Source organism: Schistocerca serialis, chromosome 1, assembly GCF_023864345.2.
Source record: "Schistocerca serialis cubense isolate TAMUIC-IGC-003099 chromosome 1, iqSchSeri2.2, whole genome shotgun sequence".
Classification (NCBI taxonomy): Eukaryota; Metazoa; Arthropoda; class Insecta; order Orthoptera; family Acrididae; genus Schistocerca; species Schistocerca serialis.
The window spans coordinates 541,700,045-541,719,336 of record NC_064638.1 but is presented as its reverse complement, the minus strand read 5'-3'; the positions used below and the strand labels follow the sequence as shown (position 1 = coordinate 541,719,336).

At 41.2% G+C, this 19,292-nt stretch overlaps 1 protein-coding gene across 1 annotated transcript in view; it reads left to right on the top strand.

Annotated features, from left to right (window-relative positions):
- The window catches only part of LOC126475112 (ankyrin repeat domain-containing protein 29-like), a 607,001-nt gene that overhangs the window by 459,708 nt on the left and 128,001 nt on the right, over positions 1-19,292 (top strand). The window lies entirely within an intron of this gene.

Here is a 19,292-nt window from a genome sequence, read left to right as displayed (position 1 = left end):
ATAGAGGAGATCCAAAGAAGAGCAGCACGTTCCGTTACAGGTCAGTCAGTGAGTGCAAAGGCATCGGGCGAATGTTCCACCAGCTCCAGTGGCAGACGTTACAAGAGAGGCGTTCTGCATCATGGTGTGCCTTAATGTTAAAAGTTCCGAGAGCGTATGTTTCTAGGAGAGCCAGAATACGCTTGTTCCTCCTTAGTATATCTCGTGAAAAGACCATGAAGATAAAATTTGAGAAGTTGGGATCCACACGAGGCTTACAACAATCGTTGTTTGCGTGGATCGTTCACGATAGGAAAGGAAAAGTGGCAAGTGGCAAGTGAGACTGGTACACGAAGTACCCTCCGCTACTCCGTGTGAGGTGGCCTTCGGAGTATCGGTGTCGATGTAGAAGCTTCGAAACTCCCATGTTAGTAGACAGACTCAACATTTTGGCATTGCAATTGATATTTTAAGTTAGCTAAATTACGAAAATTGAGAAACTTATTGCAATGACATGCTAATAATCTTTTTATTGCAAATCGAGCTGTGTGGCTATAATCAGTGCTAAAACTATATAAGAATACATTACAATTAAGACACATGCATGAGTCAAAATGTATTATAGTTGTAAACGTTTTGTACAAGACTAGATGATAAAAGTAATACACTGAAAAGATCATTATCACACATACAGGTAGCTCCTACTAGACTGTCGATGTCAGTATTTCAGTTCACACTGAGGCCACTGTCTACAGTTATTACACAACTAACCTCGGTGTACGTCATAATGATTTGCAGACCACTCTGTACATATACAGTTTAGATTACAGAATTCCCTGGCCTTCTTGATACGATATTGGTTAAAATTTGTGAAACATCAAACACAGTAGGTACAAACGTACCTAAAAATTGCCAAGAAATTGTTATTCAAAGGGCAGTCTCTACTCATTTGTCGATAGACCTGCGTAATTGTTAATTTGTGAAAAATAGAGTACCCTCATTAAAATATAGTCATTCTTTTCCTACGTCAGCCACACGTAGGTCAACTCTTATTGTGGTAGCTATAATTACAGCATGGTCGTATCACATCCTCCAGAAAACTGATTAGCGTTGAACAACCATGAATTTAGTGTCAGAACATAGAATTGTCAGATAACGGTCTGTAGAGTACTGCCATTTGTCGCCATAGATAGTCTTCCACAAGGTTATAAAACATAATTTTATCCCCTGCAGAGTACTATTGTTAGACATTTAGGCCTGTACTATATTGTTCCGTATCATCTGTTAACAACTGCTGTGGTGTGTGAAAATAAAGCACCAACCCAAATCCAATAAAGCTTTTCAAAAAGAGCTGGCCCACACTTGAAAAAGCAGTATGCAGAGCACATAATCGGAATTTGTGGCAGAAGCAGTGATCACTAGATATAAGAGTGGAATGTCACAACGTATGTGTACTTCAATAGAGGACATTTCAGAAACCAGATATGATGAAATTACCATAGATGACACCATATACATGTACTTTTATAGAGGTAAATCTGAGACATAAATATGAAACTACGATTTCTCTTACAGGGAAGCAACATTGTGACAGGTAGAAGTACATTGGTAAAACTTGCAAAGGAAGCGCTGGAAAAAATTTCGTTGAAATATAAAAATCACATGGTTGTACATATAAAGTGGAATTGGCCGATGTTAATATGAATGTTCTAATTCACCAGCTTCCTGAGCTATTGCAACAGCTTCGTGTAGACAACTACTAGCTTATGGATGTAGATATAATGCAAGCTTCTGCTGTGATTTTTAACGAAATGAATATGTGTGATTACCTAACATTGAAGCACCACTTCTGGCGTACGACAAGGGGACTACTAAGGAAACGGTAATGTTACTCCGTACATAACTGTAAGAATGTCAACGTGGACATGCTCCAACTGTAAAGATATGTAACAAATTTATAATTGTGCCAGATCACAAGCCCATGAAATAAGAAAGTTATCGGTAACCATTTTATCAATTTTACAAAGTGCCGTGACAGATGTCTACTGCAAATTTTTACATCTTCCCTGGCTAAAAAACATGGTACTACCAATCTACAAGTTATGATATATAACTATCTGCCTATTGTTTTAATTATTTACCTATAAACTACTTGTGATTCTTAACAAAGATTCCATGAATGTTATGTGGAAGTGCTATATTAAAGCAGGAGAGACTATTTTTCGTATTTCGGAACACTGTTCGCCACAAATATAGATATTAACAAATTAGGATTGGCGCCTATAAACAGGTTTTACGGAAAAGGACCAATTTGTCAAACAGACTTAATCATTCCCTATTACAGATTTTGAGTATAAAAACGACGTATGTAGCGCTACTGTCGTAATTTAATTGTTCTGTATTAATAAATTAATGTATCGCTCACTTACTGATACCACTAGTGTAGCGAGTGACAGTGTAGATACAATGGACAGTATAGTGTAGGAATTCTCTCTTTAATAGGTTTGTTACATCTTTTACGTGTTCAGGTAATGAAATGTGGTACTACTGTGACATGCAGCAATTCACTTTAGTTTACATGATACTTTGGATATGAAGTACGTAGAAGATGAGTAGACTTTTGTATATTATGCATATTTTGCATTGTGTAAGAGATACACAGTGATAATAGACTTAGGAGAAAAGACTGTTAATTATATACGTCCAAGGGCTGTAGCTGTTTTTTGTTTAACACAGACGTCACACATCATCATTTCATAATGAGGCAGTTAATATCTATAGAGATAAACTCTTAGTATGATGTCTATGACTACATCATGATCTTAACACTTCCTTTGGAAAAATAACGTATGCTACACGGTTTCTTATCATTTGTTAACATGATCTTCACAATGTGGGAATAGCACTTCAGAGGGAGCTTGCACACTCCTCTAAGTTAGTAGTGACTAATGCTGTATCGAGACGTATTGCTCTGTAAAATAATAATAATAATAATAATAATTATTATTATTATAATTCATTTAATTACTACCCATAAAATAGCAGTTATACTTCATTGCGTACACTCATGTCCTATTACAGTGATTTATAGGTCCACTTAGAAAAGGCAGTATAGGTGGGAAGTAATCATAATTTATAGTAGAAGCTGGTGAGTTTTAATGCAAGTACTAGAGATAAGAGGGAGGTGACACCGCATGTTGTCGCTGTGGTCTTCACTCCGAAGACTGGTTTGATGCAATTCCTCATGCTACTCAAACCAGTGCAAGCCCCATCATCTCCAAATAACTACTTTTGAACGTGCTTAACTGTGTCCATACCTTGGTCTCCGTCTATCATTTTTACGCTCCCTCCCCTGCTCCTCGCCCCTCACAAACTTCTCTCTAATATTAGATTCCATGATGTCTCAGAATGTGTCCTATCAGTCTACCCCTCTTTTTAGCTACGATGTGCCACAGATTTCTTATCTCCCCAATTCTGCTCAGTATCTCCTCGTTTGTTACATGATCTAGCCATCTAATCTTGAGAATTCTTCTGTGGAACCACATTTTATCTGAACTGTTTATCGTCCATTTTTCGCTTCCATACAATGCTACAATCTAGACAAATACCTCCAGAAAAGGCATACAGGCACTTTGATGTACATTCGATGTTAACAAATTTTGCTTTTTCAGAAATACTTTTCTTGCCATTACCAATCCACATTTTAAACTATATTCTCTGTACTTCAGCCATCATGTTATCTTGCTGCCCAAATAGCAGACCTCCTCTACTACTTTTACTGTCTCGTTTTCTAATCTGATTCTCCGAGCCTCGCCAGATTAATTCGACTGCATCCCGTTGCCCTTGCTCCATCCCGTTACCCTTGTTTCGCCTTTGTTGACGTCCATCTTATATCTTCCTTCCAAGGAGTTTGCTGTGTCTGACAGAATTACAACGTCATTAGCGAACCTCACAGTTTTTTACTTCTATCTTATCTTTAATTCTTTCTCCAAAATTTTCTTTGGTTTCCTTTACTGATTGCTCAACGCACACATTGAACAATATCGGGGATAGGCTACAACCCCGTCTCACTCCCTTCTCAACCATTACTTCACGTTTATGCTCCTCGACTCTTAAAACTGCCGTCTGCTTTCTGTACAAATTGTAGATTCTTTTGCGCTTCCTGTGTTTTAACCCTGTTACCCTCACAGCTTCAAAGAGTGTATTCCAGTCAGCATTGTCAAAAGTTTACCCAAATCTACAAACGTTGTAAAGGTAGGTTTGCCTTCCCTTAGCCCATCCTCTAAGATAAGTAGTAGTGTCAGTATTGCCTCGCATGTTCCTACATTTCTCCAGAATCCAAACTGATCTCTCCCTAGGTCGATTTCTACCAGTTTTTCCATTATTCTTTAAATTATTCGTGTTAGCATGTTGCAACCAAGACTTATCAAGCCGACAGCTCGGTAATATTCACACCTGCCAGGTCCTGCTTTCCTTGGACTTGGCATTCTTACATTCTTCTGGAAGTCGGAGGGTATTGCAGTTGTCTCACACATATTGCACAGTAGGTGGAATAGTTTCTCAGAGTTGGCCCTCCTAGGATGTCAGTAGTTCTGTGGGAATATCGTCCAATCAAGGGGCCTTGTTTCGACTTAGGTCTTTCAGTGCTCTGTAAAATCCTCGCAGTATCACATCTCCAATTTCGTCTTCATATGTGTACTCTTTTCTTTCTAGAATAATGCCTTCAAGTTCGTTTCCCTCGTATAGCCCCCTTCATCTTTGCGTAGTACTGGCTTTGCGTCTGAGCTCTTGATATTCATACAACTGATTTTTTTTTCTCCAAACGTCTCTTTAATTTTCCTATAGTCGGTATCTATCTTTCTCCTAGTTACATATGCTTGTGTATCCTTACATTCGTTTCTAGGCGCTTCAGTCTGGAACCGCGTGACCGCTACAGTCGCAGGTTCGAATCCTGCCTCGGGCATGGCTGTGTGTGATGTCCTTAGTTTAGTTAGGTTTAAGTAGTTCTACGTTCTAGGGGACTGATGACCATAGATGTTAAGTCCCATAGTGCTCAGAGCCATTTGAACCATTTTTGTATCCTTACATTAGCCTCTGTCCGTTCCTGCTTAGCCATTTAGCACTTCCTGTCTGTTTCATTTTTTGGACGTTTGTAGTCTCTTTCACCTGATGCATTTGATGCATTTTTATTTTTTCTCCTTTGATCAATTAAAGTCCATATCTGGTGTGACATCCAACGATTCCTACTATGCCGTGTCCTTATATCTACATGATCCTTTGCTGCCTGTAGCTCTCAAAGCTGCCCATTCGCCCTCTTCTGTATTGCTTTCCCCTGTTCAATTACCTAATACTCCCTCTGATATATTCAACACCCTCTGATTATTTCAACTTATCCATGACCTATCTTTTCCTTACATTATGCCTATTTGTTCAGTTTTAATCTTCAGTTCACAAAAAATAAATAAAGGTCAGACCCATATCTGCTCCTACGGTTTGAAATTTGAATCCAAAATCTGCCTTACCATTATTTAATCAATATAAAATTTTCCGATGTCACCAGGTCTCTTCGACGGATGCAGTTTTCTTTCATGATTCTTAAGCCACATATTAGCGATGATTAATTTATACTTTGTGTAAAATTCTATCAGGCCGCTTTCTTTTTAATTTCTTCACACTGGTCCATATTCATCCACAATTTTTCCTTCTCTTCCTTTTCCTACTATCGAATTCCAGTTCCCCGTCACAACTGAATTTTCCTCTCCCGTAACTATCTGAATAATTTCTTTTATCTGATAATACATTTTTCAGTCTCTCAATCATCTGCCGAGTTTGTTGGCTTCTGTGATAGGTGTTGTCTTTATGTTTATCTTAACTACAATAGTGCATTCAATATGCTGTTTTTAGAAGCTGACCCACATTCCTACTTTCTTATTCATTATTAGACCTACTCCTGCATTATCCCTATCTGATTTTGTATATACCACCCTGTACTCAGCTGACCAGAAGTCCTATTCCTCCTGTCACTGGACTTCAGTAATTCCCACTATATCTAAATTCAACCTATCTATACCGTTTTTTAAATTTCCTAACATTCCTTTCCAATAAAGGGTTCTAACATTCCAGGCTGCATTCCGTAGATTGCCAATTTTGCTTTTCCTGGTGACGACATTCTTCTTAGTAGTCCCTCCTGAAGATCTGAAGGGGGAACTATTTTAGTTCCGGAATATTTTACCAAAGAGGATGCCATCGTCGTTGAACCATACAATAGAGTCGTATGCCCTCGGAAAAAATAACGCTGTAATTTACGCTTGCTTTCATATGTGCACTCTGGTAGAGGGAAGACAAAGCATTCTGAATTATTCATCAAATTACATAGAGCATAGGTCGAATAAACTGTGTAAGCACGTGCGGTCAAATAAGATCATACAGCAATATAGGAGGGATATGACAACACGTTAGAAGGTGCAAGTGTGGATTAGGTAGAGCTATGCTTCTCTAAGAACCCATCAGAATGCTTCTTCAATCGGTCTTTGACTCCTTTGTGGGGTCCCAATCATCGAAAACGTTGCAGATAGATAAGATTTTATGTATCCCTTTACTGGGCAAGAATGTAGTATAATTGTCAAGTTAGGAAATAAGCGTGGCTTTAATACTTATACATCACTAAATTTCCTTCTTTTTGTGTAGGGAGTAACTGTATGAGTGCAAAGCATATAAGGTCGCTTATCGTAATACTTGTGGCTTTGCTCACATAAAGGGAACGGAAGCTCCTTTCCAACAAATCTGTTTAATGCATTTGTATCAACACTTTTTATTGATGGCTTTCTGCATTTCAGCACTGCAGGGTCTTCGTTATTAACGCTTAAAAACCGCCGAAGCGACGTAGATGACGCTGAGACAACTAATTTAATGCAAGACACATGGGGCCTAAATGTCGCTAAATCCCCCAAAAGTGAACGACAAATGTTGAAAATGTGACGTCACCAGATGACGTACCTCGCCGTACGTGCAGCGGTGGAGCCTATCGGTCTGCGTACCTGATCATCCTAACTTGCCGAATGAAGCAATTATTGACGTCGGTATGGCTCTGGGCCTACGTGCGCGACTTCTGTGCGTCGAAGTCTTGCGTCTGGCTGGCAGTATTATTTTGCTTTGCAGTAGACAGTTACGTGTGTAGATTGAGATAGGATTTATTTTTGTATTTAACCGTATCGCGGTCTCCGCTGGTTAATTGCAAGGTACAGTACAACAAAAATCCTATTGTGTTGCGTTACCAGTGACTAAGTATAATTTTCTGAATTGCATCGTTAGCAGTAAATGACCTACGTGTTGTTTACTAAATAAAGTGTGTAAACAAAAAAAGAAGGGACAACAAGAAAGAAATACAAAACTAGAACAGCTTTTGCTTGGCAACAACGAGGACAATAATTATTTAACCTCTAAGTTTACAAACGTCACATTCACAAAAGACGTTTGTAAACCGGACCGACTTGTAGCACTGCCTCTTACTGGCGAGGGTAGAATCGTTGTGCCCAAGCGCTACATATGCGGTGAGGTACGTCATCTGGTGACGTCAGGTGTTCAGCATTTGTCATCCACTTCTGGGATATTTTCCGGAACTTGCAGCCCCATGTGTTAAGTAAAATCACGTTTTTAAGCGTCACCTCGGTGTGTATATGTGTGTGTGTGTGTGGGGGGGGGGGGGGGTTAAATGTTAATAAGAAACACTCTGTGCATTACGGCTACGCAATTATCTCCTGCCAGTTGTAAGTGAAGACAAACACTTTGAAATATCAGCTATTGAATTAATAGGGCTTGATATCACCAAGAAATTAGTCATTTTGTGTGTGTATGGATCTCCCAGTGGTAGCGTGGACACTTTTTTCAATAAATTAACAGAAGTTCTAGATAAAGTCTCAAGTACAAAGGTCAACATAATTCTGTGTGGGGTCGTTAGCATCAACGCTAATATCATAAATGAATCGAGCAGCATCCGCATAAATGTCCTTCAAAGTTTTGGCATATCCATAATGGTCAATAGTGCAACAAGGGTTACTACAATGACTGCGTCAGTAATTGACCATGTGGCCATAAATATGGACAGGGAAAAATGTGATGTAGCTGTAAAAGATCTATGACTATCAAACCATCTCTGTCAAATAACAACAGTAAAATCAGGCATCGAATCATTCCCTATGCTGCAAGCCTACAAACGACATTGATCAGAAATCACAATAAAAGATTTTTCAAAATAACAAGCAAAACAAAGCTGGAATGAAGTGTATAAGGAAACCAATGTGAATGTGAAATTCATTTAAGGTGAACTATGAAAAGGTTTTTCCAAAAGTATGGATGTCTGTATCGACATCTCACAAAACAGATGGATAACAGCAGGTATTAAGAAGTGCTCCCAAACACATATACCTCAGTTCCATGAAAAAGAGTCGCAATGATCCAGAATTCTTAAATTTCTGTCGTAGATACAAAAAGATCTATAGGAAGGTGCTGATTGCTGCAAAAAAGTCATTTAATGACAAAATCATATATAATGCAGAGAATAAAAGCAAATCAGTCTGGGATGTTATAAAAAAGGAAACGGAGATAGGTAAACAAACGCAGAAATACGTACTGCTAAGGGAGGGGGATAAGGTAATAAATAATCCACAACACTTAGCAAACTATGTAAACGAGCATTTTTCAATATTGCAGAGCAGAGAAGTTACAGCAAAAATTCGTCAAAACAAATATAACACCTATAAATAATGTTGCACTAAATACAATGACGTTACTTCCAACTACAGAGAATGAAGTCAATAAAACTGTTCAAAAACTAAAAAATAAAAGGTCAGTAGGCTTTGATGAAGTACCAGTGCCTGTACTGAAACAATGCAGAGAGATTTTACAAGGTCCCTTAACAAATACAATAAATGACTCCTTCACATCAGGGACATTTCCAGAGCAGTTAAAACTGGCAAGATTTGTACTTTTGATTAAGAAAGGTAATGCAGAAGACATAGAAAATTACCAGCCCATTTCCATGCTGCCACCATTCCTCAAAATAATAGAAGAAATCATGAAAGATTAATGAATTACCGGAATAAATACAATCTTTTAAGGAATAACAGTTTGGTTTCCGAAGTGGCAAAAATACGGAGTCAGCCATAGTAGAATTAACAAAAGTTGTTCTTGATGCTCTTGACAAAGATGAGTGTGTCACGGGCATATTTTTGGACCTTTCTAAGGCCTTTGATACAGTCGACCACCAGATTCTATTAAATAAATTAGAAGCATTAGGAATAAGAGAGGTAGCTAATGACTGGTTTCGATCATACTTAGCAGATAGGGTACAAAGAGTAAAGGTAACACATATTTCAAATAGATCTAACCATTTAGTAAAACACTTATCAGAACCAAAATAGGTTATAAAGGGCTTCCGCAAGGTAGCATATTATGACCAATACTATTCCTTATATACATCAGTGACTTTCCCAGCAGTGTTACTCATGGTGAAAAATTTTCTTCGCTGATGATAGCAATAATATAGTCACTGAGGGAACAAGAGAATTTCTTGCAGAGAAAGCAAATGAACCTCTCAAGGAAGCTCACGATTGGTCAATAAGCAATAAAGTGACATTGAACATAAAGAAAACTAATGCCATGAATTTCAGTTTGAAGAGGGAAAACGACAAATTAAATGTAGATGGTACCTGTATAGACTGCGTAAGAAATGCAAAATTTCTAGGAATGAATATTGATTCTCAGTTGAAGTGGTGTGAACACACAAAGGTACTTCCAAGCAGAATGTCATCAACATGTTATGCCCCTAGAATCCTATCATCAGTGTGTAACATGCAGTGTCTTTTAGTTACATACTATTCATATGTACACTCAATTCTTAGCTATGGCATTCTTTTTTGGAAAACAAATGCACAAAATATAAACACAATTTTTAAACTCCAGAAAAGGGCCAGTAGTCGAGCTCATTAGAAAGACGTGTTCAAAACACTGGGGATTTTAACTACTCCATGTGAATACGTTTACCAGTCGGCTGTACACATCAAAAATAATATCGGTGATTACTGCACAGACAGCTCTGTCCATGACCACGGAACAAGACTCAACTTACATTTACCGAGAAAAAATAAACATAAAAATCTCAAAACAGCATTTTCTACCAAGGAATAAAACTGTACAATAAATTACCAAAAGAGATGAAAGAAATTGCAAAAATACACTTATTTAAAAAGGCAGCTGAAAACTACATACATTTTATACATTGAAGGATTACTTAGGTAAAACAGAGTAGGGTTTGGTAAAAGTTATACAAATAAATAATAGTGATTATAAAACATCCACATAACACCTTCACACTGTGTTTTTTCCTTCTTTTTTTCCTTCTTTTTTCCTTTTCTGGAAAAGCTTACCCCTAAACTATGCATAGCATAATACTAACACCTCTTGCTCTTTCTGAGCTCAATATCTAAATGGTTCAAATGGCTCTGAGCACTATGGGACTTAACTTCTAAGGTCATCAGTCCCCTAGAACTTAGAACTACTTAACCCTAACTAACCTAAGGACAGCACACAGATCCATGCCCGAGGCAGGATTCGAACCTGCGACCGTAGCGGTCGCGCGGTTCCAGACTGTAGCGCCTAGAACCGCTCGCCCACCCCGGCCGCGGCCGCTCAATATCTCTCTCATTATAGAGGGATACTGATTCTGTTTTTCAGGATAGTAAATGGGAGGTTGCGGTACAGAAAATGGCCCAGAGATCACCAGTGTGTGTGTGTGTGTGTGTGTGTGTGTGTGTGTGTGTGTGTGAAGTGAAACAGTGTGTATAGTGTGTGCAGTGACTGATAGTGAGATATGAGTGAACAGTGTGGCATTAAATTATTTAGTAAGTTATTTGTAAAAGAAGTATTGTACACCAGGAGTAAATCTAATGAATGTCTCTAACTAGAAGTCTGTGAATGTATGTGGATACGAATTAGCTTATTTTAAATTGGTCTAAACTTGTAAATATTTTGACATGTCCTATATCCTTGTAAAAATTGGTCTACTGATGAACAAAGCTGATACTACTACTACTACTGGACAAACTGCACACACAGCGTTCATTAGAATGCCAGCAGTCTATTGGAAAGAAACGTCGGCCCTCTTTCTGAGAAGGGGCGAGAGGCGGAGCTACGAGAAACCTGTACAGTCTCGAGCTGCTGTTAAAATGTTAACTGCCTATACGGAATAAAGCCCATCATCGACGACAAAGGCACTTCCCAGAGGGTGGAAAGATACAAGAAAGGGGAGGTCAGTTCGGTCGGCTCTTCCGCAAGCACTGCTCTGTGGAAACACGTGTCGCACCATTAAGCAGGCACTGCAGCAGTGAGCTCGCGCTCTCGCCTGCTAGATTGTATACGTGATCAAAGCGGTATGCTCTGTCTTGCACGTGCCGGAAAAGGTAAAGCTCCGTCCGTTCAGTTTTTGTCGACACGTGTACATTCGTAGGTCCATCTGCTCCTGCCCCCCCCCCCCCCCCCCTCTACCACGTGGAAAACTGAAGGGTGCGGCGAAACTTCCATTTGTGTCCCATTATCAAAGGCAAAGTCGATTAGATCAATGACTTAAAGGAGACAGCATACACGAAGAAGAAACAAACGAGACTGTCCGCGTTACTTATTTCTACTGGTAGGTTATCGACGTTGCACTATGTCCTTATTGTGCTGTAAGAGCCATCGAATTCGATTGATTCGGTGCTAGTAGTCGATAAGTTTGCGAGGTGCCGGGGCTAGCAGTGTATTTAATACTAAATTCTTCTAGAATCTTTATATATATATGATGCTCTAAGGCCCCCCCCCCCCTATTCTAACTCCGACTTTTGCTGTTGCACATGGATTAAAAAGAAACGCGAACTGACTGTAATCGACCCTGCAAGTGGAGTAGAAAAGAGTTTGGCACCTGCAAATAATTTAATTTGAAAGATAAGTTAAATAAAGGAAAATTTCATTAACGTAGTGAGAAATGAAAGGGTTGCTCTACCGATTAACAGAATGAAAGTTCTGTCCAAAATAACAACATGATTTATTATGACTGAAATCGAAATAATAAACAAAACACATGAAACATTTACAATACATCAAATTGGCTCAGATTGGATACTCAAATAAATGCTGTGAAGGTGAAGTTGTACCTAAACTAGATTGTGACATTTATGACGAAGTGGTATGTGGAGCCAATTCCTTGCAACTCAAATCTTAACAGAAACACACAGCCAACGCAACATTAATTGCTGCTACAGCTGTGAGAACTCAGACAATGAACACCCAAGACAGAACCATGTTAGAAAAGACGAACAGGCGCGCTCTACTGAGCTCTGATTATCACCTAGGAAAATCCCTAATCTGCCGGTGGGACATACATTACCAAGCTGTCTTCTTAACTGCAAGAACACGATCTGGCGTACCGGAGGCGATGGCTGGTTGCTTCGACGTCCCGTCGTGGTGATGATAAAGTCGCGAGTATAGCCCGAAACAAATTATCCTGGTCTGGTTGTTCCAGACTAAAGACTTCCTAGCAACACAAATGCGCCTCTGAGGGAGACGAAGAAGGCACACCACAAATCACTGACGGTACAGTGAGTGATTTTAACGAGAGAAGTCACACAGTAACTCTGATACAGTCAACTTTAGCCAAAACTGCTCAAGACAGACAACATAGGCCGCTTGTACGCAGAACGCTCAATTGCCAACTGTACTCGGAAAGTTACGTTGAAGTCGAAACTTCAGCAACTTCGTCAAACAGTTACAATTAAATAAAAGTATACTAGACAGCGAACGGAAGGCAGGCTGTCCAGAGCAGCGAGAGCTCAGTCTTGTAACCTACTCCGACCGAAAGGCGAGAGCCGACCCTCTCAAGAGCACCCGTACAAGCCGAACACAGAACATTCCCGCCCCCACGAAAGTGGCCTTGGTTAAATGTTGCAATCAGCAACTCGAAAACCGGCGGAAAATTCCACTCTATTGCCGAAGCACTACCATTCCACCAATGGAGATTCTTGGCGCCAATTTCTGCGCCGATGTTGCTGCGTCACGGAGCTATGCCCTGAGCAAGCCAATCACAGTTACGACTTTGCAGAAAACTCGGGAATTTGCGCGCCAAGACTGCCTGGGAACACAAGTCATTCCCACACCTCGCTGGTAGCCCGCCAGAAAGTGTTTTCGCTAAGTTTCTGCGAAGAAACGGAATCTCTAGCCCAGCGGCTCCTTCAGGCCCCTGCGGGCATGTCTCCGCCGCTCTTATGACAATGTCAGCATCTGGAAAGCATTCACTCGACTCCCTCACACCCGTCGGCATAACCCTTTCAAGATCAGCAGAGCCCGCCAAGATCAGCAGAGCCCGGACCACCCAGGTGACGAGAGACACTGCACGGGAAGTCCGTGTGAAGGAATAGCGACTTTTCACCGCATGCAATTAGAGAGGAAGATCGAATTACTCAGACTAAGATAGAAATATGAGAGGGGGCTCATGCCACTTTTCAAGTTCACTGCAGACGTGTTCGTGTTCTCTGCTGGAACGTGAAAACTGCGGAACTACTGCGTAGCCTCACGGAAAATGACAAGCCTTAAAGTTTTGAAGGTGGAAGGAACGGGACCAGACGCGTGTAGACTTAAAAGGGTCCCGTTTTGAAGATAATCAGCACGAAATGAACATAGCTGTCTGGCCAAAGACATCCGGACATCCCCAGGTAATGCGAATTAACTCTACATGTCAACGATAGGCGGACCCACCTAAAAGGAGTCAGGGTGTATTGTGTTGTCAATAGAGTACCAGAGAATGGGTCGGCCTGGAGAGCCCAGTGACTTCGAAGGTGGACTAGTTATTGGATATCATCCGAGTAACAAATCAATCAGGAACAAATGGTTCAAATGGCTCTGAGCACTATGGGACTTAACATCTATGGTCATCAGTCCCATAGAACTTAGAACTACTTAAACCTAACTAACCTAAGGACACCACACAACACCCAGTCATCACGAAGCAGAGAAAATCCCTGACCCCGCCGGGAATCGAACGCGGGAACCCGGGCGCGGGAAATCAGGGACATTTCAACACTTCTAAAGCTCCCCAGATGGACTGTTGTGAGGTGGAAACGCGCAGGAACATCTACTATTAGAACAACCTACTAGATCAAGACCAGATAGGCTTCCATGTGCTGACGGACAGGGCCCGTCGAGTATTGCGGAAAGTAGCCATAAAATGGCATGAAATCAGCGGAAGGAATCATTCCTCAGCTCCACAGTGCTACCAGCAATCCAACTGGCTCAGTCAGTGTGCGTAAAAATAATGCAGTGCAATGGGCGAGCAGCTGCTCATAAGCCACACATTTCTGTAGCCCAGTGTTTCTCAAACCGCCACCGGTGTCTCACGAACGCATGTCAGATGTGTAGCCAGATTTTTAATGTCTTTTAATCATCCGCAGATAAAATATCTAGAACATAAAAAAATTTCTTGCCAAATAGCGTGTTGGAGTAGTCCAAACTGCGAGAAATCGCCCATCATTATACATGATCTTACGCATTTAAACGTATATTGTGACATAATAATTGTTATTTGCATTTAACTCTACAACGAACGATCCCCCATTCCGTGGACAATCTTCACAAAAAATGTCCCATTTTTTGCGGCGGGCAACATCCTTTGATCCTTTGACGATGCGTTCGCCGTTATCATTGAATTTTTGCCAACTGCGTCAGTAAAAATAGTCAGTGGACACTCAGAATGAATTTCTGGATTATTCCTCTTTCACTTCAGTGTATGCATACCATGGCCGACATCAGCGTCTCAGTCGTTTTATTTTTTGGTAATTAGCCGCCACATGTCTTTTGTTTCACTGCTCTGTACAATTTTATTGCCCGCATCTCGTGGTCGTGCGGTAGCGTTCTCGCTTCCCACGCCCGGGTTCCCGGGTTCGATTTCCGGCGGGGTCAGGGATTTTCTCTGCCTCGTGATGGCTGGGTGTTGTGTGCTGTCCTTAGGTTAGTTAGGTTTAAGTAGTTCTAAGTTCTAGGGGACTGATGACCATAGATGTTAAGTCCCATAGTGCTCAGAGCCATTTGAACCTTTTTTTTTTACAATTTTATTCTAGTTTGCTCGGTATAGTTTTATTCTAGTTTTAGTAGTTTCGTGCGTTTGCTAGATGCTAGTGCGGTCTTTTCATCGTGGTCGGATTTGTAATCAGGGAAAAAGAAAATCTTGAAACGTCGATAGCTCTTCTGCATCTGAGGGTGGAGATGAATATACTAATATTCGAAAGAAAACAAAAATTGTGTCGTCTTCGTCATGTATTAAACAGAAAACATAAAACCAGGATCAAGCAAGGTCCAATACAAGTGTCTCTGTGACAAAGAATATATAAATTTCGGATTTATGTGGAAGGCGGGGAGGGCAATCATACACCGAAATGTCTGATGTGTGGGCACAATGTTCTCGAATGAGTTTGTGGTACGTAACAGATCTCAGTAGTCCCTCTGTCAAATTTTACAATTTATGGGCGCATTATGGGCATGTCAGCAGATCCTCAAAGTAATCTAAAGTCAATTTTTTATTTTATGTTTAATCTAACATAATACAACGCGTTTCGAACATGTTCTGTTCATCTTCAGGCGTTTGTACGTACATACATACAGAGAAATTTTACTTAAAAATAAACTTTCTTAAACTAGATTAATCTAGAACTCTTTGTCCATTGCTTGATACTGTAGCGGCTGGTGTGGCATTTGGGGGGAGGAGGGGGGGCAGTGGATGGTATAGCCATTATGGCCGAGAATGATACATATCTTGTCGAGATCTGGAGACAAGAAGCGTTGGAGCCGATACATTTGCTGCTGTTGCTGAGAGTTTCTTTCAGGATAACGGACGGACTCAAGTACACGGATTGCGTTGCTATATGTACTGATGGGGCTGCCGCAGTGACAGTAAATATAAGGGTATTTCTAACTTAAGTACGCAATAAAGAATCCGTCAGAGTAACTACTCATTCCTTTTTACATAGAGAGGCTTTAATGGTGAAGACTAGTGACGGAAATAGTTGGGTGACGTCACTCAAACCGTTGCTTCAATGGTAAACTAGATACGAACTCGTTATGTACATTCTTTAAAGAAATGGATGCAGATCATAAGTATTGTTATTCGACAGCAAAACCTGTTGGCTTTCCAAAGGAAGAATAATTACCCAGAGTTCTAGAACTGAAATATGAACTACTTGCGTTTTTTTGAAACTAATGTGCCGAGCTTGCATACCTTTCCGATATTTTCTACAAACTTAATGCTTTGAATATAAGTTTTCAGGGATGGCATGAAACAATCATATCATCAAACGATAAAATCAGCTCATTTTAGGGAAAAAAACCTCCCTTTGGATCTCAAACATAGGAGAGAACTATCTGTTTTCCAGCTACGGCTATCTCATGAAGTGAGTGAATGCAGAAGAAAAAAAATCAGATGGGCAACTATGTGAGTTGCAAGAAGAGATACCCAAACACTCTCGTCGCTCTCGACTACTGGCTGGAAGTGGTTCATTGCACCTGACGAGGAAAACGTATACAAAGCAAAATTAAAGTTCTGAAAAAGAGCAACTTATCGAAATACCATCGAATACAGTCCTGAGATTGAAATTTATCGAAAATGTTCCCAATGTTTTTGGATCGCAATCAAAAGTGATATCCCCTTATCGCGAATAAAGCAATATCTCTTTTACAGTCCGCTGGCCGTGGTGGCCGAGCGGTGCTAGGCGCTAGAGTCTAGAACCGCGCGACCGCTACGGTCGCAGGTTCGAATCCTGCCTCGGGCGTGGATGTGTGTGATGTCCTTAGGTTGGTTAGGTTTAAGTAGTTCTAAGTTCTACGGGACTGATGACCTTAGAAGTCAAGTCCCATAGTGCTCAGAGCCATTTCAGCCTCTTTTACAGTCCTTTTGAACGCCATACTTGTGCTAGTCTGGATTCCCTACATTGAAGAATATACACTGAAGAGCCAGAACAACTAGTACACCTGCCTAACATCGTGTAGGGCCCCCGCGAGCACGCAGAAATGCCTCAACACGACGTGGCTTTGACTCGACTAACGTCTGAAGTAGTGCTGGAGGGAACTGACACCATAAATCCGTAAGAGTACGAAGGGGTGGAGATCTCTTCTGAAGAGCACGTTGCAAGGCATCCCAGATATGCTCAATAATGTTCATGTGTGGGAAGTTTGGTGGCCAGCGGAAGTGTTTAAACTCAGAAGAGCGTTCCTGGAGCCACTCTGTAGCAATTCTGGACGTGTGAGATATCACATTGTCCTGCTGGAATTCCCCAGATACGTCAAAATGAACAATAGACATGAACGGATGAGGTGATCAGACAGAATGCTTACGTACGTGTCACCTATCTGAGTCGTAACTAGACGTGTCAGAGATCCCATGTCACTCCAACAGCACACGCCCACACCACTACAGACCCTTCACCAGCTTGAACAGTCCCCTGCTGACATGCAGGGTCCATGGATTCATGAGGTTCTCTCCATACCTGTATACGTCCATCCTTTCGATACAATTTGAAATGAGACTCGTCCTACCAGACAACGTGTTTCCAGTCATCAACAGTCCATTGTCGTTGTTGATGGCCCAGGCGAGGGGTAAAGCTTTGTACCGTGCAGTCATCAAAGGTACATTAGTGGGCCTTCGGTTCCGAAAGCCCATATCAATGTTGTTTCGTTGAATGGTTCGCACGCTCACACTTGAAGGCCCGGCACTGAAATCCGCAGCAGTTTGCGGAAGGGTTGCGCTTCTGTCACACTGAATGAATCTCTACAATCCTCATTGGTTCCGTTCTTGCAGGATCTTTTTCCGGCCGTAGCTGTGTCGGAGAGTTGATGTTTTACCTGTTTCCTGATATTCACGGTAGACTCGTGAATTGGTGGTACGGGATAATATCCACATCGTCGCTATCTCGGAGATGCTGTGTCCCTTCGCTCGTGCGCCGACTATACGTTCAAACTCACTTAAATCTTGATAATCTGCAGTTGTAGCTGCAGTGGCCGATCTAACAAGTACGCCAGACGCCTGTTGTCTTATATAGGCGTTACCATCGCAGCGCCGTATTCTACCTGTTTACATATCTCTGTTTTCGAATACGCATGCCTATACTAGTTTCTTTGGCGCTTCAGTGTAAAACGTGACCTCAGGTCTCGCCTCCTTGATACGGACGGCGAGATGAAAGAGAGTCTGAAGAGTTCATCCACGCATAAATCTACGTTGCAAAAATCGCCAGGGACAAGTATCTCAATAGTTTTAAGTTTGGTGTGCTTTAATATTTCTGGTGTTAATGTTCATTTTTTATGTTTTTACTTAAGAGTCAAAGTTTCTTGTATGTATTATTACTTTGTGAGATTTGTTTCCTCTAGTCGTCTATAGTAACAAAATATTTACTCTATATGCGGTATGTGTCTGCTGTTTTTTGGCTGGCTCTGAGCACTATGCGACTTCTGAGGTCATCAGTCGCCTAGAACTTAGAACTAATTAAACCTAACTTATCTAAGGACATCACACATATCCATGCCCGAGGCAGGATTCGAACCTGCGACCGTAGCGGTCGCTCGGCTCCAGACTGTAGCGCCTAGAACCGCACGGCCACTCAGGCCGGCTGCTGTTTTTTTATGTTCCCACTTAACAGAGAGAATTGGGGTGATTTGGAGTGATGAATCACGCTATTCCCTGAGGCAGTCAGATAGAAGGGTTTGGATGTAGCGAATGCTTTGTATCTTAATTCATAATGGCTGCTAGTTCAAAATAATATAATTAAGGTGAAGACGGTCAGTGATTTCTTCAGTGCAGATACACACCAGTCGAACTATTACTGGAAATGTCGCGAGTAATGAGACTAATGGGCAGGGACACTACATTGGTAGTGTGTGGACAAGTTGAGAATTTGGCTCCGACGGGAGGCAAGCGAGGATAGTCCGTGCAGTTGCGACGATCACTGTGTCCGGATGGCTTAGTGGTCAGAGCATCTGCCTGGTAAGAAGGAGATTCGGTTTCGAATCTCAGTCGGAGACAAATTTTCAACTTTTCCCATTGATTTAAAACAATACCCACTCGCAGCCAATGTCTGTAATTCCTTTGTGACTTTAGGCAAAGACCGAGATGATGATTAATTGAAACCATCAGCTGCCGGCAGGTGTTGTTGATATACCTCGATGGGGACAGCTGAAAATGTGTGCTCCGACCGGGACTCGAACCCGGGATCTCCTGTCCTGCTTACATGGCAGACGCTCTATCGATC